This window comes from Pavona decussata, unplaced genomic scaffold (assembly GCF_977016875.1).
Source record: "Pavona decussata unplaced genomic scaffold, jaPavDecu1.1 SCAFFOLD_262, whole genome shotgun sequence".
In the NCBI taxonomy this organism is placed as follows: Eukaryota; Metazoa; Cnidaria; class Anthozoa; order Scleractinia; family Agariciidae; genus Pavona; species Pavona decussata.
In genome coordinates, this window is record NW_028145665.1 from 405,001 (window position 1) to 412,500 (window position 7,500).

The 7,500-nt window shown below is 37.6% G+C and overlaps 1 long non-coding RNA gene across 2 annotated transcripts in view; it reads right to left on the minus strand.

Moving 5' to 3' along the window:
* LOC146455986 (uncharacterized) overlaps positions 1-7,500 on the minus strand; it is a 14,053-nt gene that overhangs the window by 1,620 nt on the left and 4,933 nt on the right. Inside the window, exons 2-4 of one of the 2 annotated variants that reach the window (XR_014858895.1) lie at positions 5,714-5,773; positions 5,292-5,411; positions 4,327-4,434 (exon numbers count right to left, since the gene is read on the minus strand). This is a non-coding gene — a long non-coding RNA (uncharacterized LOC146455986). Of the gene's footprint in view, positions 1-4,326; positions 4,435-5,291; positions 5,412-5,713; positions 6,108-7,500 lie in introns of those variants that run through there. The other variant, XR_014858894.1, reaches the window with a different exon arrangement.

Below are 7,500 nucleotides of genomic sequence, written 5' to 3' on the forward strand. Positions count from 1 at the left end.
ATTGAGGAGTTTTCCAGTACAAATCCTTCTAATCTTACTTTTGAGATATATGGATAAAAATTTACGGGTAATTAACCTACTTTAAATATGCTCTCTCAGTTCCTAAGACCTTGTAACAAAACTTTCCAAAGGAGAACTGTTTTTGATCGGAAAGTTGATCATGTGACCAGCTACTGCAAAAGGCCTATTAGTGACAATTTATACTTTCTTATAGCTGCCTTAGCACATTCCTTCACTTCAAATCGACTGTCCGCCCAGCCCTACAATTGTAGCTTCGCGAGGTTTTGAGAGTCACGTATTTGTAGTATATTTTAAACTTTAAAAAGATTAGGTTTTAAGATTCTTGGAAAAAGGAAAACTGTAATACATTTTGTTGAAACACCAATTTGTTTATGAGAGAACTTCTAAAGACTTTATTTCTGAACAAAAAAAGCAATGAGATAGGATCCCCTTTCCTACAGTGTGCGCGGCCGGTGAGACCAGTTCCTAGACACTGCCTTCCTTTGGGTAGAATCTAGTATGGCGGCCAAGCTCTTTCTGGAAAATCCTCCTTCTGATCAAATAAGCCATTTTTTCGGAGAAAAAAGCGAGGAGTACATGTCTTGTACAGAAAACGGCACGGAGTTGAGGGATATTTCATGCTTTTTTGCTGAGTTCGAAGCAGCAGTAGGAGTCATCGAAGAGAAATACAACGTTTAGTGGTCGAAATCCAGACTTGCAAAAGTTGATTCCCATCCAAGGAATGGTCAAAAAGGACAATGAAAAAGCTTCACGAAAAGGTAATTAGAAGACTGCGCTCAAAACCAACTTTAGCGACACCATGGAGAGGAGATTTCACTATGAACATTTCCTGAGAAGTTTTTGATTTGATTTACCATAAAATTGTTAAGTCCAACATTATTAAACAACTTTGGCCATCAGTCAAGAGAGAAAACCAGCCTGTACTGACATTGGAATCACGGACAGGAAAAAGGCAGTATTTTGTTTTTAACAAAATGAATCAAGGTGGTATTCTTATTAGCCGTAATCACCTCTTAAAGAAGTGTTTGGGAAACTGTGCTGGCGGTGTTCATGCAGTTGAGAGATGTGAAGTGGTTGTTTGCAGGGAAAAACCTATGAGATTTAAATATCATCACAGCACAGAAGTTTTGTCTTTCATTATGGTAACTGGAATTCGGCGTTCCACAACACTTATTAATGGGTACAATACAAGCAATTATGACTTGCTACCAAAATCAACATGGAGCATTTGCTTTATAGCCTGTGAACAGGCTCCCAAGTGGGGTATAAGGTGAAAAGAAAAATCGGCGAGCCGGGCGGGGGGAGCACGGTATGGGGCGAGGAAGAGCTCGATTTTCATCTTCGCCATAGACCCCACTTGGGAGCCTGTTCACAGGTTATTGCTTTAGAATCCAGGTATTATTTCTTAGTGCTGAGGAACATCCCTGCAGTTCCAATATCCATAATGAAATGGTGAAGTAACTGAAGAACTGAAAGTGGCACTATCTTAAACCATACAACTTCTTTTTATGTTTTGCACAGTTCAATAACCTGATCGTCACCCTTTTTTCAGGGAACTGTATTAAAAAAAACATAACATATCAATGCCTGGGGATGGTCTTGTTACTTATCTCATGACAGAGGCAGCTATTCTTTGACCTCCATCTCTTTCCCCTTCCCATTGAGTTTCATTGCAGATTTTGCATTTTCAAAGTTAGGTTTTCTCAGAGTAGGTCATGTTTAGTTTACAGGGTGCCATAACACCCTGGGGCCAACTCACTACTAAAAGCTGAAAGATTCGAGGTTGTGGTAACAGAATTCAGCCCAATGAGATTTAAATATCTTAAGAACTGAAAAATCTGTCTGTGAGTTTTCATTACAGCTACTGGAATTGACTGAAATTGACTGAAATTGTACTGTTTCATTCAATGGGGGATCAGATTGCAACAATACGTTGTCTCAGTACACTCAGTCTTGATTATTACAGTTTTTTCATGGTCATACTGTTGAGCTTTTGATGTGCAGGAGTATATGTAGGAAGAAGTTGTCTGTCATTGTGGTTCCAGTTGCTATTACAATTTAATTAATTGTGAATGTTCCACTGCAGGAGACTAACATTATTGTCTAATATAAATACATTGTATGAACAGACTTTATGTTCCAACATCCATAACATATGTTCCCCTGTTAAGAAAAGTTTATTTACAGTGGACGACTCTACACTTAGACAACAGAAGATCCATAACCAGGATTAACAGTAAAAAAAAGTGAATGTTCTCTGGTGAAAACATTTGTACAAAAAAACTAAGCTTTGAACAACTTGTAACTTTTCTGCCCCATTGTCCAATGGGCCCAAATTGTTAAATTCTGGTTTAAAAAAATTCAAAAATGTAAGTTTAGAGAAAAATTTAGTCATGTTGCCCACTCCAATATTAAAGGGGTAGGATACATGAGCAGTCATGACACCTGCATGTTGTAGTTTAAATCTGTCATGATCAGATTTTTGTATTTCCAATTTTATGCTGGGAGGTTTCAATTTCAGAGATGCAATTATGACCAGGCTGATTACCGAAGTTTGTGCCGTGTTGCGTAAAACTATGGGCACTCCCTTCTAATATCACAGCAAGTTGGCAAAATGCACTGCTTCCATTGTTTTTAAAACCACACCCATTTTAAATTCTTGTGCAAAAAATACAAAATGTATGTTTAGAGAAAAAAGTCTTGTTGCCAACTACAACATTAAGGGGGTAGGATACGTGAGCAGTCATGACACCTGCATGTTGTAGTTTAAATCTGTCATGTTCAGATTTTTGTATTTCCAATTTTATGCTGGGAGGTTTCAATTTCAGAAATGCAATTATGACCAGGCTGATTATTGAAGTTTGTGCCGTGTTGCGTAAAACTATGGGCACTCCCTTCCAACATCACAGCAAGCTGGCAAAATGAACCACTTCCATACCCATTTTTAACTCGTAAATGCGAGCATGCACAATGAACGAGTGATAGCAATGGTGGGTTTTTCACTAGGTTGGTTGGCTGATTCGGCTGTTGACTTTCAAGCATGCGCAGTGAAAGTGCGGTGTCTTGAATTCAATCAGTGAAGTGTCGGCATGAACTTTGAATAAAAAAAGAAGTGAAAATTTGTTTCACAGCGCATCAAAATAATCTTATTCAATCTGTAGATAAAAATTTGACAATTATTTTAGTGCAAGAATGGAGATTTTTCATTTAATATGAGCAAAGTTATAAGTTTTCCCGTTTTTCCACAAAGTGCGGTGTCTTAAATTGAATGAGTGAAGTGTCTGCATGAACTTTGAATAAAAAACACCCGAAAATTTGTTCCAAGGTGCATCAGAATAACCTTATACAATATGTAGGGAATAAGTTTAGAATCATTTTTATAGTACACATATGGTTTTTTCTCGTTACATGATCAGGCAAAGATATGACTTCTTTTAGCTTTCAAGGTAGTGTATGTAGCCATCTTAATTTCAATTAAAATACTGATGCGTCATCTGCATTCACGAGTTGGCTCACAGGAGACTTTGATTTAAAGATAAATTATTTCAAATGTTGTTAACACTTCGATAATCTGATCAATTTACATGATTTTGAGGACACCACAGTGGTTTTCTATGGATATTTTAAAACCTGCTGTTACAATTACACTGTAATGGTATGTCTAGAGTTAAACAACTGGAAATGTTTAATAGTTGGTGTTGTGGAATACCAAATTGGCATAAGCTTCAGCAGAACAAAATTACACCGATTGCTAATCATGTAGCAACTTCATTTTGAAATGCGAACTAGAAGCAACTGTAATACATGTAGCTTGTTTAGCAGACAGAGATACACAGAAGGTTTTGTTTTCTGGATTTGTCCTACCACCAAGCAGCAATTCTTAGTGATTTTTGTCAAGCAACTGCAATACCGATTTGATAAATTTTGGAAGCTGCAAATGCAAATTTTCTGTAAAATCATATACCGGCCGCCTTGAATGAACTTCTACATGGTTCATAAAGAGAGAGCTGACGCTTCGGTGAAAGCTACCAATTGTAACCTTAAGTATCATTATTGGCTAATGCTTGTTTTCTGAAGGCTGCACTGGTCGCTTAGGAGAAAAGGGCCAGTTGGTTATTCAAAAAAGTCGTGCCATCGCTTAGGGTAGATGTCACTTAAAGGATCTTTTTAACACAGGGCTTATAATATGTCACAGATTTCACAATGATGGTCACTTTTAGGAGTGATCACAAACAGTGCTTTGTGTAGTTCTGTATTGGCAAAGTCATGTTGCTCACATACATAATAATTTTTAGGTCAACTTACTCTAAGAGCTCTGAACTCCACAGTCTTGATATGGAATCACATCCTCAACATGAATACTGTTATTTGGATCCTTGGAACAAACTTTCTTTTTGGCAAGCAGTTGAGGCTCTAAAAAGAGATAGAGAATCACACCGGAAATTAACTTACTCTATAAATCCCCCTACTGGGTGGGGAATTGCAGAAAAACAACTCATGCTTATATGCATCTCATGAATAAACAAGAAAATAACACTAGAGCATATCTTGTTATGTTCTTTTTACATGTAAGCACAGAATCAATTTTCCACAATCCCACACCTTCTTCTCTTAGGGACTTGACCAATTACAAAAGAAGAAAAAAAGAAACCTTACTAGAGACCCAATAAATTTTTAATAATGATTAGGCTTACAAGCTAGGTGACATAACTTATTCAACACATTCCACCATTAGCCATTAGCAATGTAAGTAAGCAAACCACTGCCATAACTTACACTCTTTATTCTTCAAACCTTATTAACATTATAATAACTTCCACTTGGCATCACTTGGCATGCATTTAAAAACCATCCCACAGGAATTCTTCATATATTGACAACTTACAGTGTAGGTCCAGTAGTTAGAAGTAACATTGTCTAATTCCAGACATGTAAAATCAGCTAGATCAAGAGGATTGTCACCTCCAAACAACTTATTAAATATTTTTTTATTATATTATATAACTACTGCTGGGAGACTGGGGGTAAAATAAAACTGTGCTCTGCATGCATGTCTAATTCGGAGACTCAGGACCCCATACCAAAGAAAAACATTTTAGATGTGCTGATGTGCTCATTTCCCTACCATGTGATGTCACAAAAACCAGAGACATAATTGAACCTTTTAAGTGGTGGATATATGATATTAAAACTGGCATGCACATTTTTAAAAGTGCACTTGAATTCTAATTTAAGCATGCCTTTATAATCCATACCTATTGAGCACGCACCTTTTCCAGGGATGGAACAGCTTAGAAGAGCAGGATAAGTGGAACTTGCAGAATAATAATTTATCTCAGACTGAGAACCTTCACTTTCGTACCCACACTGGCACTGTCAGAAACAAGATCCTATCAAAAACCAATTAAAACAAACATTGTCAACATACATGGCACTGTAAAGATGGTGGGTTTGATGGTTGGGCTTGATAGAGTTTCTGCCTCTCTCATTCAGTATTTCTCTTGAACATTTCGCCTTCAGTCAGCTTCAAAAGGCTAGGCACAAGATTTTAAAGAGATCTACATGTATACAGTATTTGATACATATTACAATTCATCAACAATCTCGGGGACAATCTGGCTTTTTAATACCAATTCACTAAAAGCACTTAAATCTGAAAATGTTACAAAATGACAGTACACACTGCCCTTACCAGATCATTAAAAAAGCCATGCACTTTCCTTTCCTTGAATTTGACTCCTAAACTTTGTTTCTGAAGAAAGATATGGTAATTAATATCAGTGTAATTCCTTTTTGTTTCATGTCATTTGATGTTTGTTTGTTTGTTTGTTTGTTTGATGTCGTTTGTTTCATTTAATGTCGCACCTGAGGATTGCTGAGAACAACACAGTCAAGGTCTTTTTCCATATCAAATCAACCGTGATCATTTGGATTGTTTTCTTTTATTTAATCCCTTCAAAGTTAGAGTTTTTTTTTTGAGGTTCTACCACAGTACGTACCATCAAATGCTGCTCTTTGCAACTGGATTCCAGGGATTTTAACCTGAAATATGCATACTGGCAGCTGCATGCGATGCATTTGGCGTAGTTACTAAAACAAGGAATGACCTAAAATGAAATGAAACCAAGATAAAATGAATAAAATTACAGGATTACAGAACTGAGTGCTTACCATTAACTAAAGGCTGATATCAGGAAGCTGCTGTGAACTGCCGGAAAGACCGAAGAAGACTTGAAAAGTGCCGATGGTTGCACGTAAGCAGATTTGATGACAAAGTCGTGTAAACAAACCGCACTAGAGTGAATCTTTATTTTTTTTGGTCGGTCTGAAAGACCCAAAAATATCAGCACTGACCAATTTTTTCGGGTTCGTTTTCCGGTCGCACATTAAAAGCCACACGACAAGGCTAAATTCTTGTGTAAACACTGATAAAACGCTTTTGTAAACAATGTAAAGGCATATCTGTGCAGCAATTTCCTTAATGCACTAGTCAATTAAAACCCCCACCCCCCCCCCCCGACCCGGGACAGATAGGGGGATAATAGGGGCATATAAGCACTTTTGATCAGAGATCTGTCCCCTGGGGGTGGTAGATAAGATGTGTTTTGCTTCTTTACAATGTCCCCACCTCGGGGTCAGTCAGGGAGATTTGACTGTGGTTGACTCAGGTACTGAAGTTCTTCGCGAAGTTAATCAACTGCACGTTGTCATTTTCGCGCCATCCATATTGGCTGATTATTGGCGAAATGCTTCGCAAAATTTGGTTTAAAGACAATTCAAAAGAAAGAAGAAAATTCATTCCAGCTCTATGCAAAACTCTGCCTACAAACCCATGGTGCAGCCATGGGTACAAAAATGGCAGTCGCCTTTGCGGAGATTTTAAAAACAGAGATTTTAAAACCGCTCATTTGGAAACGATATATAGACGACATATTTTCCCTCTGGACTTTAAGGAGAGGAGATAATGCAGTTCATTGAGCAATTAAGCAAACGAAACCACCCCACAATTAAATTTACGGCTGAAATTTCAGAAACAGAAACATTTCTGGATACAAACATTTATAAAGGTGAAAGATTCAGAAGCAATTCAGTTCTTGATGTGCATCACACTTCAAACCTACTGAAACATTTCAATATACGCACTTCTCTTCGTGCCACCCCAGGGGTCAAAAAAGGCTTCATCAAAGGCGAAGCACTGAGACTTCTCAGAACAAACTCTTCTAAAAACATATTTGAAGAGTAAATTCAAAATCCTAAATCACACCTACAGGGGAGAGGTTGTCCCGAAAACTTAAACTTAAAACAAATCCTCAGAAAAGCCTGGCATTTAATAGAGCAACAACCATGGATATGGCTCAAAGAAATCTACAAAGACCTTCCCCTCATATGTTACACTGAGAGGGCGGTCAGTCAAAGATATACCCGTGAGAGCTAAATTATAAAAAAGGCTTAAACACGCGCTAATCCTGGCTGCCCTAT